At 44.9% G+C, this 26,786-nt stretch overlaps 1 protein-coding gene across 5 annotated transcripts in view; it reads left to right on the top strand.

The window, feature by feature from the left end:
- PIP5K1B (phosphatidylinositol-4-phosphate 5-kinase type 1 beta) overlaps nt 1–26,786 on the top strand; it is a 264,099-nt gene that overhangs the window by 17,064 nt on the left and 220,249 nt on the right. The gene's annotated exons all lie outside the window — the stretch shown is intronic.

Raw genomic sequence — 26,786 nt, 5'->3', positions numbered from 1 at the left:
ACAGCCTTAGCAGCTATTCTTTTTTGTTGTTGTTATAAATAGCACGGCTTTTGCCAATTTGACTTTTTATAGGTGTACAACTTATTGACAACAATTACAATAATCAGGTGTGCAACCCTACCCTTAAGCAATGCCTAAACTCCCCTTTTCCCCCACCTTCCCACCCCTGATAACCACTGATAAGCTTTGGTCTCTATATATTTGCCTTTTCTTGTGAGGTCATATGATATTTGTTCTTTTGTGTATTCTGCTCTTTTTATGACTCAGAAGTGATTAGGTTTAGGACCCACCCTCCACTGGTAAGGCCTCATTAGTATAGAGAAAGAAAAATGAATTCCCAAACAGGATCACACGCACAGGTTCAGGGGTTAGGATTTCAACATATATTTGGGGGGAACACAATTCAATCTGTATCTAACAGCCCTCACCAAAGAATAATTCTCCTCCTCCATCTCCAGGGGCTCAGGGCATGTACAGGCCCTTTGCTAAAGTCCGATCTGAGCTCTGGAGTTTAAACACATCTACAGCATGGTTAAAGTGATCGACTGCTAAGGTAAAGATTGGCGGTTCAAAACCACCAGTAGCTCCGAAGGACAGACATGTGGCGGTCTGCTTCTGTAGAGATTTATAGCCTTGGAAACCCTGTGGGATTGCGATGACCTGGAATCGACTCAGTGGCAGTGGGCTTAGTTTTTTTTTTTTTTTTTTTTACAACGTGGATGAAGAGGGCAGCGTGCTTCCCTTTTGAAAAAGGGTGAATCTTGGATTTTTTGAAGAAAGCAAAACTAACATTTACTTGTTAAAGAAATGGAATGCTGGTGGCAGCAAGTAATTCATATGATTGGGTGCAACCTAGGATGTGGTGCTCAAAGTCTTAAATAAGTTAATTGTTTGTTCAGTTCAATTACATTAAAAATTATATTATAATCAATAAAACTAAGATTCTTAAAAAAAGCAATGAAACGACAATATTGATATGTGTGTGTGTTAGTAGCTAGAATATATGTAGCAAATATATAGTGATTTAACAACTAGTCTTTATTTGGATTGGCCACCAAAAGCTAGCTACCATTATTTTATGCAAGAGTAAGTGAAACATAATTTGAGTAAGTGACCAAAAGCACAAGAAGGCACAATGTATGTGAAAACATCATCATCAGTAATGATAAAGGAAATTCAGCCTGAGGTAACTGAGGTTAAAACTATAAAAATGATAAATTCCATTATTGATGTTGGTGTGTAGACTTAGAAATATTCTTGTATTATTAATAGCATTCAAATCGATGCAGACTTTCTGAAGGGTTCCAGCAACATTTTACAAAAAGCCATTTCACTGAACATACCCTTTGATCTGGTAGTCTCTCTTTTCTGAGGAAAAAGAAATCAAAGAAGAAAAAAAATTCTTGTGAGAACAATATTCTGTATAATAGTGAAAAGCTAAAAACTCCAAACCAGTACCTAACATTTGGGGATATAATTAAACAAATGATAATAGCTCATAACAATAGAATATTATTTGCTGATAAAATAGTATAGAAAAGTTTGTGTGAAATAACTGAAAAAAAATAGACACATTGTTATGAAAGACTGTTTACAATAAGTATACTGATGGGGATCAGTAATGACAGGGTACTTTTATACAATTTGCTTTGATGATTTTGTTAACTTTTTGTTGCATGTCTGCCTGTACATGAATGTGATATGAAGAATAGAATTCACTTAAAGGATATCATAAGACGTAGGAACTGGAGTCCCGGGTAGTGCAGATGGCTAAGTGCTTGACTACTAGCCAAAAGGTTCGGCAGTTAGAGCCTACTCAGAGATGCTTTGGAACAAAGGCCTGGAAATCTTCCAGAAGGTCACAGCCTTGAGAGCCCTGTGGAGCAGTTCTATTCTGATACACGTGGGGTCACCATGAGTCAGAATTGACACAATGGTAACAACAAGGCACTGATAGCGCAGGATCAGCAAGGTTTGGAGCAGGCTCTGGGAGGTTAGGCTAGGCAATCAAAGAAATAATCCTTAAGACCAACGGAAACTAACATCGATTCCCCACAGGCGCGCGGAATCAGCAGATGAGATTTATTTTGGGATTAGAGAGTTACTTCAAGAAGGTTTTAGATCTGTGATCACAGCCTATATCCAATTATAATAGCAAAAATAAATAAATAAAGTTTAATTTCCTATTAGAAAAAAACCTTAATTCCGAATCGTTATCATGCTTCAAGTCATATCATACGCAGCTAAATTCTAGAAAAGCAGACGTTTTGGATAAGCCGGCAGAAGTCATCGTAATGGAATTTGACCTGTACTCTGTTAAGAAACAAAACTCTTGAGCTCGTTACACGAGGTTGTATTGGAACAGGACCATAAATTCCAAGGAATTCACTGGGTCCTTAAAGTGGGTGGGTAGCCACTATGTAGACACCAAGAACAAATACAAATCAACTAGGTTGAAAACAGGAAGAGTATCACTGGCTTCCACAATTGTTTGAAATTTAAAAACTTCAGGATGACGCTCCAGGGTATCTCCTCTTTGCAGGAGAAAGGATTATCCCAGAGACAAATGGGGCGCTAGTCTCCTTGCAGTGCCTGCTCAAAGGACCTCCCGACTGGTTCTTTAATCATTAACAAGTAAATATGACCCCATAATCCCCACTGTTAAGGAAGATTACCTTTAGCACAGCCTATAGATCCCTTTAAGGAGCCCTGATGGCGCAGTGGTTAAGTGCTCACCTGCTAACCGAAAGGTCAGTGATTCTGACTCACCAGCTGCTCAGTGGGGGAAAGATGTGGAAATCTGCTCCCGTAAAGAGTACAGCCTTGGAAACCCTATGGGACCGTTCTACTCTGTCCTGTGTGGTCGCTGTGAGTCAGAATCTCCTGGACACAGTGGGCTTGGTTTTTTGGTTTGGGTGGATTGCTTCAATGTGTGTGGTACTTTGGTTCCCAGGGTCATGTGTTGTGTTCACGTGCTGCTTGAGAGTCTTAGACACAGTTCTACAACTCTTGGTCCCTAACGGGTAGAGCATTTCAGTTTAACATCCATTTATGAACAGTGGTTCTTCCAGTGTAATTTTTGATGCTCCTGATGTCAGCAGTGGGATTTGTATGTTTTGCAGGGAGAAGGGAGGAGAGGAGAAGCTGCCATTGCATTATGTTCACTGGACAGGGCCAAAGTGGTCCAGCTCCTTGGTCTTCCCAGCAAAGAACAGCTTCTAAAGTGAGGCTGGTGTTGTTAGTGCCCGTTGAGTGGATTCTGACTTGTGGTGACCCCATGTGTGCGGAGTAGAAGCCCTCCATAGGGTTTTCGAGGCTGTGACCTTTCAGAAGCAGATCACCAGGCCTGTCTTCCGAGGTGCCTGTGGTGGGTTTGAGCCATAAACCTTTCGGCTAGTAGTTGAGTGTGGTCTCTGGGTGGCGCAGTGAAGTCCCTGACTACTAGCTGAAGGGTTGGCAGTTTGAACCCATCCAGAGGTGCCTTGGCAGATGGGCCTGGAAATCTGCTTCTGACAGGTCATGGTTTTGAAAATCCTACGGAGCAGTTCTACTCTGCACACGTGGGGTCCCCAAGAATTGGAATCAGCTCGACGGTACTTACCAACAACAACATCAAGATAAGCCGAATGATGCCACTTCAATGGCTTCTTGAGAGGATTAACTGAGAGAGAATTTGGATCTAGGAACAAGCAGCTGCTCTTTCCTTTTGTTTTTTACATGAAAAGCGTTTTGTAAGGTGCTGAGAGGAGAAGGGATAACACTTAGAATTAGGGGGTTGGGGGGAGTGTGGGGGAGGGAGTTGGATAAACCAATGAGTGGGCCTTGCCCTCCAGGAATTTGTAGTGCCTTAGGGGAGTCCAGGCCACACACTTAGGGGAAGATAATGAAGTGAAGAGAAGGGTGAATGTGGCTGGAATTAGGGTGAAATCCAGCCTCAGGAGTCCAATCAAACCTCTGAGGTTGTGGTGTGTGACCCTTGTTCTATCCAGATTCGAGGGCAGACTGGTAACACGGGACAAATACATGCTGTTAAATTCCTCTTGAGAGAAAGTCACACTTAAAAAAGTGATTGAATGTCAGAATCTGTTCCTTTGTTTTCGAAAATTGCCTCTTTTCCCCTGTATTTCAGGAAGTGTTTCATAATAAGCCAAATGGAACTTTTTAAACAATGAAGATGATTGCTGTGTAAAAGCTTGGCAGGTCCTCAGAAAGTTACACGTTGAATTACCATGTAGTCATTGTTGGGTGCTGTCGAGTCGATTCCGACTCATAGCAACCCTAGAGGTTAGAGTGGTTTGCCCCATAAGGTTTTCTAGGCTGTAATCCTTACAGGAGCAGATCTCCAGGTCTTTCTCCCAAGGAGAGGCTGGTGGGTTCAAACGGCCGATGTTTCCGTTAGCAGTTGAATACTTAACCAGTGCACCATCAGGGCTCCTTTAGAATTACCTTAACCCACTAGGAATCCATTGCTGTCAAGTCAATTCTGACTCATAGTGACTCGGTAGGACAGTGTAGAGCTGTCCTATAGGGCTTCCAAGGAGCAGTTGGTGGATTTGAACCGCAGACCTTTTGGTTAGCAGGCAAATGCTTTACCACTGCACTACCAGCAGTTCCATTTGAAAGCAGGGATATAAACAGATACAAGTACACCAATGTTTACTGCAGTACTATTTAGTGGGACCGTGACTGGCACGTCAGTTTAGGAAACCCTGGTGGCGTAGTGGTTAAGTGCTATGGCTGCTAACCAGGAGGTTGGCAGTTCAAATCCACCAGGCACTCATTGGAAACTCTATAGGGCAGTTCTACTCTGTCCTATAGGGTTGCTATGAGTCAGAATTGACTCGACGACAGTGGGTTTGTTTTTTTTTTTTTTTTACAATAGCCAAAAGGTAGAGACAACCAAAATGTCTACCAACAGATGCAGAGGTAAACAAAATATGGTACATACATACAATGGAATATTACCCAGCGATAAAGAGAAGTCCTGATACATGCTACAACATGGATAAACCTTGAAAATATTATGCTTCTTGAAGTAAGTCAGAAACAAAAGGACAAATATTGTATGATCCCACTTACGTGAGGTATCTAGAATGTTGTTAGATGCCTTCAAGTCCGTTCTGACTCGTAGCGACCCCAAGTACAACAGAACAACACACTGCCTGGTCCTGCGCCGTCCTCACCGTCGTTGCTGTATTCGAGCCTATCGTAGCTGCTGTGTCGATCCTCGGTGAGGGTCTTCTCTTTCACTGACCCTTTACTTTACCAAGCATGATGTCCTTCTCCAGGGACTGATCCCTTCTGATAACATGTCCCACATTTGTGAGATGAAGTCTCGCCATCCTTGCTTCTAAGGAGCATTCTGGCTGTACTTCTTCCAACATAGATTTGTTCATTCTTTTGGGAGTCCATGGTAGGTATAGTCAGTATTCTTTGTCGATACCATAATTCAAAGGCATCAATTCTTCCTCATTGTGCCTTCATTGTCTAGCTTTCACATGCATATGAGGCCATTGAAAATGCCAGGGCTAGGGTCAGGCACACCGTAGTCCTCAAAGTGACCATATTGCTTTTTAACACTTTAAAGAGGTCTTTTTCTGCAGATTTGCCCAATGCAAAATGGCGTTTGATTTCTTAACTGCTGCTTCCATGGGCGTTGATTGTGGATCCAAATGAAATGAAATCCTTGACAACTTCAGTCTGTTTTTTTCACTGTTTATCATGATGTTGCTTGCTGGTCCAGTTGTGGGGATTTTTTGTGTGTGTGTATGTTGAGGTGTAATCCATACCGAAAACATGGCAATATTTTATAGGCAAATATATAGACCCCGGAGTTTGTTAGTGGTTACCAGAGGTGGGTGGGAGGGGGGACAGGGAAGGTATTACTTAGGAGGCACTGGATTTCTGTCAAGGATGACGGGAAAGATTGGAAACGCATAGTGGTGATGGTAGCACAATGCAGTGGACGTAGTTAATGTCACTGAGTTATACACTTAAAAATAAATGCAAATGTTTTGTTACGTGTTTTTCACCAGAATAAAAAAATATATATATATGTGAGAGTAGGTGTAGGAAGTGATGGAGACAGCTCTCAGCTGCTTCCAGGCGACTTCCTGACACAGGGGTCCACACCTTTGCCACAGCTGCATTCCTGTTAACTAGTCCCAAGTAGAGTTGCTAGCAGCACCTGGAATCTTCCATATAACTCTGGATAAATTGTGAGGTGGAGGAGATAAGCACTTTATTTACATCTCTCTTGACAACTTAGGGGCCCTGGTGGTTCAGTGATTAAATGCTTGGCTGCTAACCAGAAGGTGTGCAGTTCGAACCCACCCACCCAGCGGCTCCATGTAAGAAAGACCTGGCTATCTGCTCTGTAATGATTACAGTCCTGGAAACCCTACGGGGCAGGTCTGCTCTGTCATCAGGGACACTATGAGTCTGAGTCAACTGGTCAGCAATGGGTGTTTGGTTTGACAACTCACCTCTTTCCAGCATAGACACAAGATCCTTAGCTTAATCGCATCTACAAAGTCCCTTTTTCCATGTGAGGTAACATACACACAGGGTCTGGGGATTAGGACATGGGCATCTTTGGGAGTGGGTGCATTGTTGGACCTATCCCAATTGGTATTCTGTAGTTCATCGAACCATTCCTGTTGTTGGTTACTTAGACTGCCCCCAGTTTGGGGCCATTATGATACCCCGAAAGACATTTGCATACCTGGATCTTCTTTTCTTTTTGAAAGTGTCCCTAAAGATAATGTCGGGTTCCGGGAACAAAGGGTATTGACATCTTCTGTGTTCTGTGTTTGCTCTTCCAATACACGGTTACATTATTGGTGAATATATGAGTACGTCCATTTCCTTACAACCTCACCAGCGTTACTTTGTATCACTTAAAAGTCTCTTTCTGTAATTTGTTACAAAATGACATTTCTGTGTTGTTGTGTTGGTTTAATTTCCTTACTAGCTAGGCTGAAGCTTGTGGAGTGTGTATGTGTGTTAATGTTTGTTGTGTCATTTGTATTTCAAGAATAGCGTATTTGTTTTGTCTTTCAGTTGCATCTGGAGCTAGAAGAGTGGAGACAGGTAGACTGTTACTTAAGTAAGGGGTAAGGCTGATGGTAATGGATGGTATATATGAACTATTTTGCTTTCACTTCTCCATCAAAGAGAATGATCTTCAAAATGAAAAAGGCATCATTACGAGGGATTCAGAAGATGATGAAAGAACATCTAGGTAATCTGAGCCAGTTCACATCTCTGGACCACAATAGGTCACATCTCTCGATATTGAAGGAGTTAGCAGGTAGAATTTTTGAGCCACTGCCAAAGGTGGTTGAGTAAATTTTAGAGTAGGAGATATTCCAGAAGACCAGAGACACGCAATGTTCTTCCATGTAACTTCTGAGAAAGTCAGATTCCTAGAACTATCAGTATATGAAATGATCCCTTGCAAAAACTCGGAATTATTATCATGTAAATGGTTTATGACTCCATAGAAGAGATTGCCTTGATCCCCAGGGACCAGCATAAATTTCTTAATGTGTGGTGACCAAGTTGTCACGTTTCCTTTTTTGACTGGGTTTCTGGGTTGTTACAGAATGAGCATGGCACAGACACCGAGGCATTTACAGAAATCTCTCCCAGGTCCTCTTACCTACACAACAGAGAAAAGTTGGACGATGACAGAATAATTAAATACAGTCACAGCTGATTCTATTCATGTACCATAGCACGGTTAATGACTGAATGTCAGACAACCTGGGAAGACCTTGGGGTTTTTCCTTGATCCCAAGTTAAAAAAGATTCTTAGGACTTGGATGGAAATCTTTAAAAAATATATTTGTTATGTCGCTGATGACTCAAAGTTCAATGCATAAGCTAAGTCTGTAGAATAAAGATCCATAGTCTCACCAATTATGAAAATGGGCCACAACCAATCAGAAAAATTTTACCAGTGTCTTAGTTATCTAGTGCTGCTGTAACAGGAATACCACAAGTGGGTGGCTTTAACAAAGAGAAATTTGTTTTCTCACAGTTCAGGAGGCTAGAAGTCCAATTTCAGGGCACTGGCCCTAGGGGAAGGTTTTCTCTTTCTCCTGGCTCTGAGAGAAGGTTCTTGTCTCTTTGTAGCTCTATTCCTTGGCAGTCGTGGTGGTCTTCACGTGGCACACCATCTGTCCTCCCCCACCTCTATTGGCTCTTCTGTCCTATTTCTATCTCAAAGGTGATTGGTTTAGAACATACCCCAACCTGATATGGCCTCTTAACATAACAAAGAAAACTCATTCCCAAATGGGATTATAACCACAGGTATAGAGTTTAGGATTTACTACATATATTTGGGGGGGGGGATACAATTTAATCCATAACAACCAGAAATAATGAGAATTTTTAAAAAGTCAGTTGCACAAATACAGATGGAGAAATAATACACCGTTAAGAGCAAAGCACATGAAAATATCAAGTCAGACTGTTTGCAAACTTGACAGGAACGAGAAGTGAGGAGATTGCCAAAGAAAGCTCGTGCATTCAGCGGCATGATGAGAAATAGAGTCTGGGTCACCCAAGATGGTGGTGGTGTTGGGTGCCATCCAGTCGATTCTGACTCATGGCGATCCCACGTGACAGAGTAGAACTGCCTCATGGGGCTTTCTAGGCTGTATTCTTTACAGGCACAGATTGCCAGGAACAAACTCAATGGCAACAGGGTTTTTTTTGGTAGTTATCAAATACAATCAATGGTTTTTGCTTTTGTTCTTACAGAGCGTAGTGTATTATACATCTGTCTGTTTTATATTATTAGATTCAGTTCTCAAGAGTTAGAGTTCTCTAACTGAGGGGTACACAAGTATGGTTCTTGATCCATTTCGGGTGCCTTTATTTTGACTAACAGACTGAAGAAGAGAAGTCATTTCAACACACTATGTTCCTTCCTGAAACCTTTAAAATATTTAAGAATTCCTCATTTATATTTTAACATCTAATTTCAGCCTTCTTCTTAAACCAAAAAAATCAAACCCGTTGCCATCGAGTCGATTCGGACTCATGGAGACCCTGTGTGTTAGAGAGTAGAACTGCTCTGTAGAGTTTTCTTGGCTTTATGGAAGCAGGTTGCCAGGACTTTCTTCTGCGGCACCATTGGGTGGATTTGAACTACCAACATTCCAGTTCGTAGTCAAGCACAAACCATTTGTGACAGCCAGGGTCCGCCATAGGGCTCCTTTCAACACAAAAGCCATTTTGGTGGGAGGAATATTTTGTAGCTTGAGATGCCTCAGGTTGTAGTTCTTTGAAGCCTTGTCTAAGTTCCTCCCTTGGCTTCTTCTGCTCTGATTTTTCCCACTGTGAGCATTTTTGCATGTTCAATGCTTATCTTAGGCACTTCCTACTCCATTGTGCTCATGCACGCTCTAGGCTTCACCGTAAGTCCATGTGTACAACCTGTGTCAGGTTTTTAGTCTAGACTTGTTACTGCGTAACCCAGGAGACCAATACAGTGCCTGACCTGCATGCACCCTGCCCGCCAGGAGTGGATCTTGAGTTCACACCTTATGCTCTTGGTTAGCACATCGGCCAGGAAATGAGCTTCCTGGTGTGGCCCTGACCAGGCGGACAGTCTCTTTGCTTATCTCAAAGACAGTAGTTGACTTCACCATCTGCCCACCTGCGGCCAGTCCTTCCCAGGGACTATGTCCTTGGGAGCCAGCTCCCCACTCCTTGCCTAGAGCATGTTCCCAGCCCAACCAGAAGATAAGCAGAGCCAAATAGGAAGCCACATCTTTGTGGCCTCAGGTCCTTCTGTGCAGGTGTTTGTATCGAATGTCTAGAATGTCTAAACGTGTTCCCTTAAGAATGAAAGGCCTTGGAGTCAGTCTTGCCGTCAGGTTTAGATGGTGTTTTGTTCCTAGCAACGACGAACCAACCATTGCTGTCAGGTCCATCCCCATTCAGAGTGACCCTATGGGACAGAATAGAACTGTCCCATAGGGTTTCCTAGGCTGTAATCTTTACAGAAGCAGAGTGGCTGGTGGGTTCGAACCACCGATCTTTTGGTTAGCAGCTGAGCATTTTAACCACTGCGCCACCAGGGCTCACTATGCATAGGAAGCACTGAAAGCCTTTAGGACATGGGTGCTTTCAAGGAGTGTTTTCAGTCTGTCAGATTTCTGTACACGTATTTTTGGATTTGATAAATGTCAGGCAATTCTAGTACAGCTTGAAACGATGGGATGTAAGCAAAGTGGCTGCTCTATGTGTAGTGATAACAGTACTGCCACCAGTTGCCACTGAGTCCATTCTGACTCATGGCACCCCCTGTGTGTCAGAGCAGAACTGTGCTCCATAGGGTTTTCAATGGCTGATTTTTTGGAAGTAGATTGCCAGGCCTTTCTTCCAAGGTGCCTCTGGGTAGACCTGAACTTTCAACCTTTTGGTTAGCAGCTAAGCATGTTAAATGTTTTCATCACCCAGGGACTCCTATATTTATAAATAGCAAGTATAAAACATTTAGAATATGGTTGTCTTTTTTTATTATTATTTTATTGTGCTTTAGGTGAAAGTTTATAGCTCAAATTAGTTTCTCATTCAAAAATCTGTACACAACTTGTTTTGTGACATTGGTTGCAGTCCCCACAATGTGTCAGCACTCTCCCCCTTTCCACCCCAGGTTCCCCGTGTCCATTCACCTAGTTTTCCTGTCCCTTCCTGCCTTCTCGTCTTGCTTTTGGGCAGAAGTTGCCCATTTGGTCCACATGTTTGATTGAACTAAGAAGCACGTTCCTCACATGTGTTATTGTTTGTATGACAGGCCTGTCTAATCTTTGTCTGAAAAGTGGGCTTTGGGAGTGGCTTCAGTTCCGAGTTAGCAGGGAGTCTGGGGGCCGTAGTCTCGGGGGTTCCTCTAGCCTCTGTCAGACCAAGAAGCCCGTTCTCTTTTTGTGAATTTGAATTTTTGTTCTCCGTTTTGGAATATAAGTGTTTCTAAAGGGCATTTGCAGTCTGTCTGATTTCTCTGCGCATCTTTTTGGACCTGTAAGCAATTCTAACACAGCCTGAAGCTAAGTAGCTGTTGTTTCATCAATAACAGCCCTACCACCGCCAGTTACTGTGGACTCGACAATGACTCGTGGCGCCCCCATGTGTGCCAGAGTGGAACTGTGCTCCACAGGGCTTTCAATGCCTGATTTTTTTGGCAGTGGATCGCCAGGCCTTTCTTCCGAGATGCCTCTGAGAGGACTTGAACCACCAGCCTTTCAGCTAGCAGCTAAGCAGGTTAACCTTTTGCCCCACCTGGGGTCTCTAATAACAGCAGAGTGAAATTCCCATCTCTTCCCTGTCATCTCAGAGGTGCCCAGCAGAAGGGCAGAGGTGCCCTTTGCTGCACCCCCCCCCCCCGAAAGGTCTTGGAGGCGGGCTTCCATGCAATGCAGGAATGAAACCTTGTCTCCAGGACTTCCGGCTCAGTGGCACTGATGACATCGGCAGGGCTCCTGTAGCAGCTGGGTTGTTTGCATACCATAAAACTATGATATGGCTTGCGGCAAATATTTACTGAGCAAGAAGCCTAGGTGTGCACAGAGAGGCCTGCTCCTTCCTGGTCGAGTGTTTCCTTGTGGAGTTCGTTTGTTCCGGACTCTGGAGGCAGACTCATGTCAGGGGAACAGACTGTAAAAGTTGCAAGACCTGAGTTCCAGCCATAGCTTGGCTCATTGTCCACTAGTTAGTTGTAAGATGCCAGGCTCATAAGTGACTTGATGGGCCTGAGATGCTTTCTTGCTCCTTGGAAACCTTATAAGGCAGTTCTACTCTGTACTGTAGGGTCGCTATGTGTCGAAATTGACTTGATGGCAATGGGCATACAACAAGTCTATAAGGACTCCTAGCTTTAATATATTTAGTTAAAAACCCAGTTGCTGTCAAGTTGATTCTGACTCATGGTGACCCGTGTGTATCACAGCAGAACCGTGTACCACAGGGTTTTCAGTGGCTGATTTTCCAGAAGAGATCACCAGGCTTTTCTTCTGAGGTGCCTGCGGTTAGACTCAAGCCTCTGACCTTTTGGTTAACAACTGAGCATGTTAGCAGGATTCTTGGTATTTCTAATTAGTATTTCCAAGTGCCGTTTCACTCCTTAGTGTATAATGACTCAACCATTTGCCCAATCTTAGAAAATACAGCAAATTATAAAGAAAAAAAATACAGCCAGTTATTTCATGACCCAGGTAAAATCATAATTAATGTTTCAGTCTGTTCTCTGCCAGTCATTTTTTCTAAACACATGTAGTAATAATGTGTAAAACATAGCATATACATGTATTTTGAAGCCAGATACTTTTGCATAGAATGACTCGCTTCACTTAACGTTGTATCCTGAGCTGTTTCCCGTGTACTCTGAGTAGTGCTTAGAGTTTTTATGCAAAACCAGATTCTTTTGGAAATTTCTTCAGTTTCTTCTGAATTTTTCATACTGGAGACAATGTTATAGGCATCTGTCTTAGTCATCTAGTGCTGCTGTCACAAAATACCACAGGTGGATGGCTTTAACAAAGTTTATTCTCTCACAGCCTAGTAGGCTAGAAGTCCAAATTCAGGGCCTCGGCTCCAGGGGAAGGCTTTCCCTCTCTGCTTGCTCTGGAGGAAGGTCCTTGTCATTAATCTTCCTGTGGTCAAGGAGCTTCTCAGCTCAGGAACCTCTGGTCCAAAGGACATGCCCTGCTCCTGGCACTGCTTTCTCAGTGGTATGAGGTCCCTGTGTCTCTCTGCTTGCTTCTCTCTTTTATATCTCAAAAGAAATTGGCTTAAGATGCTATCTAATCTTATAGATTTCATCAATATAACTGCCAGTAATCTACCTCATTACATCATAGTGATAGGATTTATAACACATAGGGAGATCAAATCAGACGACAAACGGTAGACGGTCACACACTACTGGGAATCATGACCTAGCCAAGTTGACAGGTATTTTGGGGGGACGCAGTTCAATCCATGACAGCATCTTCCAAACTCAACACGCTCGGCTTGTGAGCATCCTGTCAGTGCAAGCCTCCAGGTAATGCCGTTGTAAAGGAGCAGCAGCGCGGGGTAATCCGGAGCCAGTTCATCCCTTCTGGCTGCCCACTGCAGGTGTACAGGCTGCTGCCGCCAGGGTCCCGCCGCAGGATGAGGGACAACCCCTACAAAACTGCCTCGGCTCATGACCCAGCAGTGTGTCACGTGACCTCCGCAAACCGTCGTTTGTTTGCCTACACGCAGGTGACATGGTCTGACTCTGGGCAGGCTGTAAAGGAGGAGGACTTGGTGACCAAAGTTCTTCTTTCTGTGCCCTGGTCCTCAGACTCCACCCTGCATGTCCTTTCTTTGACACCTCTTCCCCTTCCCCCCCCTGCCCTATTATCTCTTTCTTCTCTGTGGACTGGTTGCATTTTGCTCATGCTGCTGATAAAGTCCTTATCACATGTTGTTAACTGGGAGTTGGGTGGCAGTTGTTGGGTGTGAGGAGGAACAGGGTAGGTGACGTGACCCTACTAATAAGAAGTTGACTTCTCCATACTTTTTCTACCAGTACGTTCCAAAGTCGAAAGATGGTCCTCTCTAAGATTAGAGGAGCTTGCGGAGCTGAAATATTACTAAATGTTAGAAAACCAGTGTCTTCCGTGTGTATGTGTGTATTTGGGGGGGGGGCCTGGTGGTGCAGTGGTTAAGAACTTGTCTGCCAACCAAAAGGTCGGCAGTTTGAATCCACCAGCCGCTCCTTGGAAACCCTATGGGGCAGTTCTTGTCTGTCCTATGGGGTCAATATGAGTTGGAATAGACTTGATGGCAATGGGTTTAATGGGTTTTTGGGGACTTATGTGTGGCATTTCAACTGCATGATAGATTAGATTGGTTTGGCAGACTTGCTTGAAACTGAAACACCAGAGAGCATGTATTAGGAAATCCTACATTAAGTGGGACGTTTTCCTTCATCACTAGACACTCTCTCAGGACCCTTCTGACTCTAAAATTCTATGATTTATAGCATTGTTTCTGTGGGAAGATGCACTCCAAGTTCCGAACAACTGAGCTTTGGATCGCAATTACTCTTAGAGTTGTGAACTGACCCACACGTACCATCATCTTTAAATAAGCAGGAGAACCAAACCAAACCCGTTGCCATCCAGTTGTTTCCGACTCAGAGTGACCCCATAGGATGGAGTAGAACCGTCCCATGAGGTTTCCAAAGCTGTAATCTTTACAGAAGCAGCCAGCCATATCTTTCTCCTGCAGAGCAGCTGGTGGGTTGGAACCACTGACCTTTTGGTTAGCAGCTGAGCGCTTAACCACTGCACCACCAGGGGAGGTAGGTGTATGTAATTTATTTTATTTATAGGTAGATAGCTGCCATCCAGTTGACTCCAACTTACGGCAACCTTACATACAACCGAATGAAACCTTGCCTGGTCCCGCGTCATCCTCGCAATAGCCAGCATGCTGGAGGCCATCGTTGTGGCCACTGTGCCAGTCCAGTCCATCTCTCCGAGAATCTCCCTCGCCCTCACTGGCCCTCTGCTTCACCAAACATGATGTCTCCTCCAGTGATTGATGCCTCCTGATGTCATGTCCAAAGCAAGTGAGGTCGACAATGTGCCGTTGTGATCTGTGGAGTTTTCATTGGCTAAGTTCCAGAAGTAGACTGCCAGGCCTTTCTTCCTAGTCTGTCTTAGCCTGGAAGCTCCACTGAAACCTGTCCACCACGGGTGACCCTGCTGGTATTTGAAATACTGGTGGCATAGCTTCCAGCTTCATAGCAACGTGCAGGTCACTAAAGTACAATAAGCTGACAGGTGGTGGGCTTTATCCGTAGATAACAGCAATAGCACAAACAGCGACTGTTTGAGCACTTACTGTGTGTCTTCCTCTGGGTAGGCATTATTATCTCAATTTTACAGATGAGGGAGCTGAAGCCCAGCAGTGCCAAGACATGACTCCAGCCCCGTCCAGCTCCACATCTTATCACTTATCCTCCCTGGTGGCTGGTGCCTTGCAACTCTGTGCTAGCAAGGGTTTCCTCTTTTTGCCTCGCCCCCGAAGTTCCTTCCATGGAAGAGGGGAAAGTTAATTCTTTTAAAATCTCTAGTTTAAAGCGGTGTTACTCCCTTTGAGAGACTGGAAACGTCAGTTCACTTTGGTCTAGTCAGATTCCGTGAGGGATCTGGTAGTGGGAAATGAGCAGTGGACATAGCCCCAGAGGCCTGTAGACAGAGTAGCCTTGGGAAAACCTTGTAGAAAAAAATAACACATATTCAGTTACAAGATTAAAAGATGCATACTAAAAAATAGTCTGTAGAGGCTTAAACGGGGGAAGCAACAATGACAGAAAGCAGGCCCCTCTTTTTTTAAAAACATATTTATTTACAGAATTCCCATAAAGAGTCCCTGAGTGGTGCACACTGTTAAACGCTCAACTATTAACTGAAAGGTTGGAGGTTCGAGTCCACCCAGAGGCACCTCAGAAAAAAGGCCTGGCGATCTGCTACCAAAAGGTCATAGCTTTGAAAACCCTATGAAGGCACAGTTCTACCCTATGTACGTGTGGTCGCCATGAGTTGGAATGAACTCAGCAGGCAGCTAACAACAACAGCATGTGCCCTGCAACCCCTGGGTGGTACACATGAGTAGCATGCTTAGCTGCCAACCGAAAGGTTGGGGGTTCGAGTCTACCGAGAGGTACCTCAGAAGAAAGGCCTGGCAATCTACTTTCAGAAAACCAGCCATTGAAGACACTGTGGAGCACACATGGGGCCACCATGACTAGATGATGCTAGGTTTTTTTTTTTTTATTCACTTAAGCCTCACTTGAAATGTGAGCCAGGCTGTTCAGTGTTGGTTCATTCACTCATCAACCATCAGATGTTTATTGAACCCTCCACTCTAACAGGTTCCTTGTTAGGCATCTAAACCAAAACCAAACCTCTTGCCATTGAGCCATGCAAAAGTCATGAGATATGGACTCTGCCTCCAAGGAGCTCGGAACCCAGTGGACGGCAGGCCTGGAAATCTTTAGGTCCTCCACTTTGTAATTTTGAAATAGCACAACTGCCAAAATTTAAAAATTAAATAAAAAGTTTAAAGACTTTTTTTTATAAATGATCCTGATTTCAAGTGAGCACGTGTATGAGAAGGAACTGGTCTTACACAGCGCAGAGTTGCTAAGTGATCCTTCCAGTTGCATGTAGACACGGCCGGTGTGTGTTGAGCTGCCAAGACCCACGGCCATGAATTGGTGCTGAAAGGGTTGACTTTTGCACCATTTTGGCCCAAGTGCTGTTTTTTTGAAGGTGAGTTCTGTTTCACGTTTTATCGCCCTTCCTGCTGAGATTTGCTTTTCCTGGCATGTAAGGAAATGCAGAGAGGCCGCCATGCTATGATAGATACGCCTTGGGGTTTACTACTGAGTGCCAAGAAGGCTCTGGGTGATGCTGAAGATGAGGACTCATGAGGCTTCAAGTTGGGATCTCAGTTGGCCCCTTTCACAAAGATTTGAGTTGAGTAGGGGCAGAGGTCCTTCGGAATCAAGATTGTCTCCCTGGAAGAGGAAGAGGAGGTTTAGGGAACAAGAGCCACTGACGTGGGGGATTGGTCAGTGCCCCAAGTGAACAGCTGTGGAAGGCTCCTCATGGCCTGTCAAAGGTTGGGGTGTGGGGGTGTGTTACAAGGTGAACCCAGAAACCACAGTGATCTTTGTGTCCAAGCTGGGGCCTGGTGGACCTCATTCTTGGAAACTATGCAGTGTGCTGCTGGGGGCGGCTCTGTGTGTAATCTGCCACGAACAGATAGATTTCACAGGATGCCATCCAAAAGCAACTTTATCTAGCCCACCACACTCCCATCAAACTTCACTCGGTGGGAAGTATTTCCCCTGTTCTGGATGAAAACACATCCCGTGACTATTCTGATTCCTCTTAGGTAATAAAATGTCCTGTGTAATTTGCCAAATTCTTAACATGTCCAATGCCACAGAGTCCTCAAAGCTTCCAACTTCATTCATATTTGCAACTGCTGCCCTTACCCCAAGGAGTCCTGGTGGCACACTGGTTAAGCGCTTGGCTGCTAACTGAAAGGTCAGTGGTTCGAACCCACCAGGTGCTCCACATGAGAAAGATGTGGTGGTCTGCTTCCATCCAGATTACAGCCTTGGAAGCCCTATGGGGTGGTCCTACTCTGTCCTATTGGGTTGCTAGGAGTCAAAATCGACTCGATGGCAGTGGGTTTTTTAACGGGCACTTGGTGGCACAGTGGTTAAGTATTTGGCTGCTACCAAAATGCTGGCAGTTTGAATCTACCAGCCACTCCTTGGAAACCCTATGGGGCAGTTCTACTCTATCGCTGAGTTGGAATTGACTTGACGGCAATGGGTTTGGATTTTTGTTTGGTCCCCCAGCTAAGACCGGTAATAGGGAGGGGGGGTGTGGTTAGGCACTTTCTTTCTTGGGCTGACCCTTACTCATGGTGACCCCTTGCATGACAGAATAGAACTGTGCTTCACAGGCTTTTTCAATGGCTGGTGTTTTGGAAGCAGATTGCCAGGCCTTTCTTCCAAGGCACCTATGGGTGGGCTGGAACCTCCCAACTTTCGGTTAGCAGCTGAGCAGGTTAACTGTTTGCACCACCCCCCACCCCCCAGGGACTCTCTCTTTTGTTTACTCAGTAGCTATTTATTGCTTGTGGGTTGGAGTTGGGGTGGGTTTGGGAGAAGGAACAGGAAGGAGCACAGGAAACTGTACTTGGCAGGTGGCACCATAGGAGAGCTGGCTTTGTTTTGTGGGTGTTTAAAGTTGATTGTTTCTCTCCTGGGGCGCTTTGTGGGTTCTTCAGGGACATCCCTCCTGCTGTCTCTGGGACCTCTTATCTCCAGTTTCCTTTGTGTGGCTGCTGTACTCTCGTCAGCCTCCTCGTAGGCCCCCTTCTCCGTTTCTAGGAAGCCCACTGATCCACTCGAACGTCTGTCTGCTGGCTTCCATTGTGATCCAGGCAGCCCTTGCTGGGCAGAGCCCCACGGATCCCCCTGCATGCTCATGGTGTGGTCCTTGCTGGCCCATGGAGATGGATATCCCCTGCTTCCTTAAATTGGGAGTGCAGGCAGATCCCAGTGGAGCGGTTCTGTCCTTGGCTTGTCAACCAGCTTGAGCCAGCCTATCTCCAAAAACAAACAAAAAAACCCAACCCCGCTGCTGTCGAGTTGATTCCAACTCGTGGTGACCCCATATGTTACAGAGTAGAACTGCTACATTGAGTTTTCTTGGCTGTAATCTTTACGGAACTGATCACCAGGCCTTTCTTCCGTGGCACTGCTACATAAGTTTGACCCACCACCCAGGGACCTCAGCCTGTCTCTTGTCCTTTGGATTTCTTAGAAGTCACAAGCAAGGGCACGGTGACTCCCACGCTGCAGGATTGAGGCCCCTCCCTAGGCTAGAAGAGGGAGGAGCAGGCACTCCCTCCTGTTCCCACCACTTTCTGGGCCAGGACCAGAGCTTCAGCCTTGCTGGTGGTGCCAATGTTCCCTCCTTTTAGCCACCAACAGCCTGGCCGTTTCACACCCTCCCTGCATGTGTGTTGGAATCGACTTGATAGCAATGAGTTTGTTTTTGGAGGGTTTTCTTTGAACAAGGGGCTTGTTGTTGTTGTTAGTTGCCATCTAGTTGATGGCAACTATGGTAACTGCATATAATGAGGGGCTTCAGGCCAGTGCGTATGGCTCTAGGCTCTGCACTTTGAAAACTTTGCATCTAGGTCTGGTGCCTCACTTTGGAATCTGTATCTCCTCTCTCTTAGTGGCTTACTTGACATGTTCTTTTTTTTTTTTTTTGATAGTCAATTAATCTTTTTTTTTTTTTAACGTGATAAAATATATATAACAGAACATTTGCCATTTCAATCATTTCTTCGTGTACAATTCAGTGACATTAATTACAATCATGCTCTCTGTTTCCAAATGTTTCATCACCCCAAGCAGAAAGTCAGTGTCCCGTAAGCAACGACTCCCCCCAGCCCCTGGTGACCACGCATCAGCTTTGGTCTCGATGTGTCTGCCTATCCTGGATGTTTTCTGTAAGTGGATCGTACGGTATCTGCCCTTTTGTGTCTGGCTTGTTTCGCTCAGTGTGATGTGTTCAAGGTTCACGGCATCGTCTCGAGTATCAGCACTTCGGTCCTCGTTCCGTCTGAATGATACTCCGATGTACAGATAGACCACACTTTGTGCTGATGGACACCTGGGTTGTTTCCACCATTTGGCAGTTGTGAGCATCACTGCAGTGAATACTGGTGTAATGAGATGTCCATTTGAACTTCCTGTGTCACCTGCTTTGGGAAGCAGGGCTTGGGATACACCCCACTACTGGAGAGTCACAAGACACATAGCCTAGAAGAGGCTCTGAGACCTCCTGCCTCTCTCTCCTGCCTCTTCCTCTCCCAACTGCCTTCCTGCACAAGGGCTTGTGTTCACACTGTCGTCCACCTGGGATGCCCCCTCAGCTCCCTGGCCCATCTGTGCATTGCTGGCTCCTTCCCTTCCCAGGATTCTTAGATGTTGCCTCAGAAAAGACTTCCTTTGTCCACCCAGCTAAGTAGATCCCCCTCCCCCGACTTTCTGCATACTCTCTTATTTCCATCACTGCACTTATTGCAGATTATAACTATTTCAGATAAATGATAGAAAATTTCTGTTACTCATCTCTCTCATCAAACTGCAAGCCCCATGAAGGAAAGGACCGAGTCTGTTTTTTTCGGTGGTGGTGGTGGTTGTTGGCTGCTGTCAAGACCGCCCCCAACTCATGGGAACTCCATGTGCAGTGGGACAAAATGCTGCCTGGTCCTACACCGTCCCCATGATCCGTTATAGATGGGCCACCGTGATTTCACTGGTTGATTTTCGAGAGCAGATAACCAGGCCTTTCTTCCTGGTCTGTCTTGGTCTAGGAGCTTCACTGAAACCTGTTCAGCATCAGACCAACATGCAACCCTCCGCTGACAGGCATGTGGCGGCTGCGCGTGAGGTGCATTGTCTGGGTATCGAACCCGGGTCTCCCAGTGGGAGGGGAGGATTCTTCTACTAAATGCCTCATTGTATTCGGTGGTGTCTATCCAATCCGTACTTGGTAAATATTTGTTGAATAAATGAATGAAATCATGAATAAAAAAGAAATGAAGTCATCATTTCCCAAATGTTTGCCTTCTTTGGAGCCCTTTTGGCACAGTGGTTAAGCACTCAGCTGCTAACCGAAAGCTCAGCAGTTTGAACCCACCAACTGCTCCGTGGGAGAAAGATGTGGTGGTCTGCACCAGTAAAGATTACAGCCTTGGAAACCCTATGAGACAGTCCTACCCTGTCCTGTAGGGTCCCTATGGGTTGGAATCGACTCGACAGCAGTGCGTATCGTGTTTTGCTTTTTGATGTCTTCTTTTGTGCTAACTCTTCACTTCTGACCCTCGATTACCTGGGATACGTGGACACAGTTTAGGAAGCCCTGACAGAAGGTGAGTTCTCTGTGTGCTTTTCTATTCACGACCATTCACTCCCTCTCCTTTTCTCTCTTTTCTGACAAGAATTTTTTTTTTTTTTTTTTTTTGAGGCAAGCAGGGCAGGAGATATCACCTCATTTTGCAGATAAGCAAACTAAGGTGGAGAAGTTAGGTGTGAGATCACCTCAGGAGTTGGTGACAAGCTGGCTCGTCCCCCCCTCCCACCTGCCATGGTCTTGCCCTGTGTTTCACCTGCTGTCCCTCCTCATACCTGCCCCCTGGCTCTACAGCAAGGCTCTGGCCTGGCTCAAAAAAAAAAAAAACAAAAAACAAACTCATTGCTGTCGATTCTAACTTATAGCCACCCTAGAGAACAGAGTAGAATTGCCTCATAGGGTTTCCAAAAGCAGCTGGTGGATTCAAACTGCCAACCTTTTGGTTCGCAGCTGAGCTATCAGCCACAGCACCAGCACCGTCTACCTTGCACAGTGCTGAGCGAGAGAATTTTTTGTCACCATTCATCTCCAGGGAAAGCAAAGCCTTCACAGGTGGCGAATCCCAAGGGTTGCCATTTCTTCCCCTCCTGGCCCCACCCCTTATCTTGGACCCACAGAGTTAGAGGCTCTCGGGCCCTGTGAAAGTCTTGCCTCCTTGGGAGAGGTGGACGCTGCATTCTGAAGAAAGGTGTTGGGCTTGAACTACAAATGAATATTGTTGTTGGGTGCTGTCGGGTCAATTCTGACTCACAGCAACCCTGTGTGACAGAGTAGAACTGCCCCAGAGTGGCACAGTGGTTAAAGCATTCGGCTGCCAACTAGAAGGTCAGTGGTTTGAACCCACCGGCTGCTCCAAGGGAGAAAGATGTGGCGGTCTGCTTCCACAAAGATTTACAGCCTTAGAAACCCTATGGGGACAGTTCTCTGTCCTGTGGGCTCGCGATGAGTTGGAATGAACTTGATGGCAGTGGGCCTGGTGTTTTTTTAAAATCTTTACGGAAGCAGATTGCCAGGCCTTTCTCCCGCAGAGCCACGCAGTGGGTTTGAACCACCAACCATTCAGCTAGCAGCTGAGCACTTGACCTTTGCACCGCCAGGGCTCCTTTTGGCTTAGCTATTGCCCTGGTGGAGCCCTGGTGGAGCCCTGGTGGAGCCCTGGTGGAGCCCTGGTGGTGCAATGGTTAAGAGCTTAGGCTGCTAACCAAAAAATTGGCAGTTCGAATATACCAGCCACTCCTTGGAAACCCTTTGGGGCAATTCTGCTCTGTCTTTTAGGGTTGTGATGAGTCGGAATCGACTCAACGGCAACGGGCTTCGTTTTGGCTTTGTTTATTGCCTTGGTGGTGCAGTAGGTAAAGCACTTGACTGCTATGCAGGTCTGTGGTTCGAGCCCATCAGCCGCTCCATAGGAGGAGAATGTGGCATTCTGATTCCGGAAAGATAATATAGCCTTGGAAACCCTGTGGGGCAGTTCTGCTCTGTCCTATAGGGCCACGATGAGTCGGAATGGACTTGTATAGGGCATCGGGTTTGGTTTTGGTATTGCCTTACCTTTCATACATTCCCTGACTACGGTAGACTTATAACCCTGACCACAAGTGAGAGGACTTCACATTCACGGAAGACCCCTCAGAGCAGTCCAGAGACCTGGGGCCTTGCTTCAGGAGGGTGGAGGCTTATCTCCTGGGCCCACATTCTTCTGGTGTGTGCTATCTGGCTGTTATCAAAAAGAAATGCAGCAGTTGACGTTGATTGCTTAATTACCATCTGTTGATGGTAAACCAATAGACTGCTAGTTTCCTTGGTTACTGATTTCTGCCTTGTCAAGTTAAATGTGGGCATTGTAGCAGGGCAGCGTTTTTATTTTGTGCCATCTTGCCAGTGATTATTATTTTTTGCAGTAGTAGTAATGTCTTAAGATTTGAAACATGCTTCACAGTTAACATCGCGTTTTCACTTTATCCTCACGTTTGACTCTGTTAAAGGGAAATGCAAGCAAGCAATTTATTTCAGGAGAGTGAGGGGTGGTTTAAGTTTTTAATCCTAGGTATTACTCTCCTATAAATTTTGGCATAATATAACTGTTCTTACAGCAAGTATTTATTACTGTAGTAACAAAACTTAAAAATGTATTTAGAAACTTGATGATTTGCAGTTCTTTAAGCCTCCTTGTCAAAGTCCAAAAAGCAAAGGAGTAGCAGACTGGCTCTTTCCAGAGTCATATAAAATATATGATCACTTCTTGGCTAGGAAAGTGCTTAATAAATGCTAACTATTTTTAACCTGTGAGGCACTGGTGGTTCAGTGTAGAATTCTCACCTTCCATGTGGGAGACCCAGGTTCAATTCCCAGCCAATGTACCTCATGTGTAGCCGCCGACCTTGTGTCTCTGGAGGCTTGATTGTTGCTATGATGCTGAACAGGTTTCAGCAGAGCTTCCAAACTAAGACAGACTAGGAAGAAAGGCCTGGAGATCTAGTTGTAAAAAATCAGCCAACGAAAACCCTATGAATCACAATGGTTGAATCCCCAACCGATCATGGGGGTGGCTTGGGACCCAGTAGCATTTTGTTTTATTGTGCATGGGTCGCCATGAGTGGGGCTGACTTGACGGCAGCTGACGACAGCAACCACAGCGTTACCAACCTATATTTCACCACACTAGTTTGTCATGCTATTTTCTGTAGTTTTCATTGTAGAAATAATGGGGATTTCAAACCTTTTCCAAATAGTGACTTCCATTCTAAAACCTAACATGGGTTTTAAAATGGTATACCCTTCCTTCATCGCCCCAAACTCCCCAACACTGTACTGAGGAGCTGAGGAATCGTGGCTGGATTTGTACGCTGGGATCCCTTGCCAGTCGTGCTAACGCACCGATCTCCATACAATTCCCTGGATCAGCTGTAGCAGCAAGAAAATTCTTCCATCTGTCAGTGATATCCCTATTATTCCATAATTACAGCTTTCTCCTCAGTGATGTCGCTGTTGAATTCACTTACCGATGTGTCACTGTCTCCGTTCAAATGTGGGAAATATTTAGCAGCATTTAGCAGTTTTGGGTGAAATGTTAGAAAGTGTTTTGAATAGACACCACCCTCTGCTTCTATAAGAAGAGGAGTGTGCTTGGAGCGAGATCTGAGGCATTGTGTCATGAAGAAATGGGGACTCAGTAGTGAGCAAAGTAAGGACCCCTGTCCTCAATGAGCTTGCGTCCTAAGCACAGAACAATAATAAACACAATAAATGCACAATAAAACAATAAATGTGTTAGGTGGTCATAAAACTGTGACAAAAGAAGTAGTCCAGGGTAAGGGGCAACCATACCTCTGACAGTTTGTCCTATTGTGGTGGCTTGTGTGTTGCTACAATGCTGGAAGCTATGCCACTGGTATTTCAAATACCAGTAGGGACATCCACAGTGGGCAGGTTTCGATGGAACTTCCAGATTAAGGCAGACTAGGAAGAAAGGACTGGTGGTCTGCTTCTGACAATTAGCCAATGAAAACCTTATGGATCGTGATAGAATATTGTCTGGTAGAGTTCTGGAAGATGAGCACCCTAGGTTGGAAGGCGCTCAAAGTACACAGTGGCTGCAACAATGGGCGTGGGCATCCCAGAGATGGCGAAGATGATGCAGGACTCAGCACCATTTCGTTCTGTTGTGTATGGGGTCGCTATGAGTCAGAGCTGACTTGACGGCGACTAACAATGACAGGTTTAAGGAGACTGGGTGGGCTGATGGGGTCAATTGCATAATAGAGTGGCAAAACTTTTGAATATATTCACAGGGATAAATGAAAATGTCTTTGACGTGGATGGAAACTGGTGTTAGGAAACACTTCTGTTCGTGGCTAAGAGTTGAAATACCTGCATCTTTTAAGGGTGCCTAAACCTTCTGCTCCTTCCCACAGGACTGCCTGGGAATGTCTTTCAAAATTAAGCTCTGTGGCTTTGGTTTATCCCAGCTACCGTGGGAATTCTTTGTAGAGTGGTTCAGGGCTGATTATTGGCAGTGCAGTCTCAGGGAAGGAGCATGCCTAGCTGAGGAGGGGGCTGGTTTTTGTGTCACAAATACCATTTAAAAATTCTGGCTCTCTACTTGCGAAATACGGAGACTTGGTTAAGCACTGGGCTGCTAATGAAAGGATGGCTGTTCAAACCCACCCAGCAGCTCTGTGGGAGAAAGACTTGGTGATCCCCTCTCGTAAAGATTACAGCCACGAAAACTCTATGGGGCGGTTGTGCTCTGTCACATGGGGTTGCTATGAGTGGAAATCAACTCAATGGCCCCCAACAACATCAGCAAGAAGGAATATAATCCTAGCACTAAAGGTAACCAACTTAAAAAAAAAAAAAAAAAAGTAACCACCTTGGGTACTGATAATTATTTTGTTTTTCTTTTTTGATGCCTGGATAAATGCTGTCACGCTGCACATGGGGTTCGTATGCTGTCATTTTATCTAAATGTCATAATCACATGTGATTATTTTTTTAAGTAAGAAAACTCGGTTCTTGAGCCGTGGAACTCGGAAGTGAGAGGTGGTCTGTGTAGCCATAGAGGTGCCCGGATCCCTGGCGATGAATCCGGGGATAACCTTAGCTCCAGCCAACTGCTGTCCTTTAGCAACCACTGACCCAGAAGTCTTCAGAAAGCTGTGCAAAACAAGGCTGACCTCACTCTGCCTGACCTCTGGGAGGCTCTGGGTCACCTCACCAAAATGCTCCTTTTCTCCGAGCAACTGGGTGGCCTCTGAATGCTGGCCTCGCTCTCTGAGTTGCCGTGTAGACTTTGATGTGGCATCTTTGATCAGTCTTCCGACATGAGGGTGTGAGCAGTGTAGACCCACTCCTGTTGTGCACACAGAAAGAAACGCATGGAGCAAGAGGTTAGATAAATGGCCTTACCGCGAAGACCAAATTCCAGGGAATTTTTTGGGGGCCTTTTTTGGCCATGTGGTATTTTACATAAATATTTTGTAAGGCTCTGTCTCTCTCAGAAACCCTACCCTGCCTAGCAGAGGAGGAGATTGGTTTTTGTGTCCAACATACCATTTTTAAAATTCTAGCTCTCTTCTTATGAAATAAGGAGCCCTAGTTAAGAGCTACGGCTGCTGACAAAAAGGTCAGCAGTTCGAATCCACCAGGTGCTCCTTGGAAACCGTATGGGGCAGTTCTACTCTGTCCTGTGGGGTCGCTATGAGTTAGAATCGACTCAGTGGTGACAGGTTTGGTTTTTGGTTTTCTGTCTCTCTTCATTTTGTAATACAGTATAAACCTGCAAAGGCTGGAACCTGTGTAAGGTGGAAACCTGTCAGAGAAGGAAAATGCAAATATTTTCCATTAAAATGAGCTATAGAAAAGTGGTAAGGCTGCACCCTGTCAGAGGTGGAAAACTTGTGAGACTCATTAAAACAAGGCAGTCCCATGGAGTTCTGGCTCTCAGGTTTCACTATATTAGTTCTAGAAATTCATAGCAGATCTGTTTCCAGTTACCAAAACCAAGGAATGGGAGAGCTTGAATTAGACATTTAATGCAAAGAGTGTGAATTGCTTGTCTGTTGATTTTGTCAGCTTGGCACATTTGTGGGAAAAAAATAGATTTCTAAAAATGTTTAGTAGCTGCTTTTGACTCTGGGTACTCATTCTGGGTTTAAGGTTTTTATGTGCAAGTTCAACAGGGCGAATTGAGAAGAGTAGCTTTTTTACAGCATTTTTTTGTCCTAATCATCCTTGCTATTCTAAGTGATGAAAAACAAACAAAATTGGGAAATAATTGTCTTTTATCTTTGACCTTGTTATATACTTTGAGAATTCTGATGATTTGTGCATATGTTATTCTGCCTGTGTTTCCTCTATAACTTCTACTTTAAACCAAACAAATAACTCATCTTTTTGCCTGTTTCCATTTTCTAGAATTTTAGTTTAAAATACACATGTGGCGCAGCAGTTAAGAGCTTGGCTGCAAACCAAAAAGTCAGCAGTTGGAATCTACCAGGAGCTCCTTGGTAACCCCATGGGGGGGTCTGCTATGTCCCATAGGGTCGCTATGAGTCGGAATTGACTTGATGGCAGTGGGTTTGGATTTGGTGTCTCAATTTATCCCACTAGAATACACTGTCCGAAAGAAATATGAGAGCCATATATGCAATTTTAATTTTTTTAAAATAATGTTTTATTGAGTTTTTGGTGAAAATTTACACAGCAAGTTAGGTTCCCATTTGACAATTTCCACACAAATTGTTCAGTGACATTCATTACATTTCTCACAATCTG

The sequence above is a fragment of the Loxodonta africana genome, chromosome 9 (genome assembly GCF_030014295.1).
Source record: "Loxodonta africana isolate mLoxAfr1 chromosome 9, mLoxAfr1.hap2, whole genome shotgun sequence".
Taxonomy (NCBI): Eukaryota; Metazoa; Chordata; class Mammalia; order Proboscidea; family Elephantidae; genus Loxodonta; species Loxodonta africana.
The sequence above is the reverse complement of the archived record's forward strand: the minus strand, read 5'-3'. Positions and strand labels throughout refer to the sequence as shown.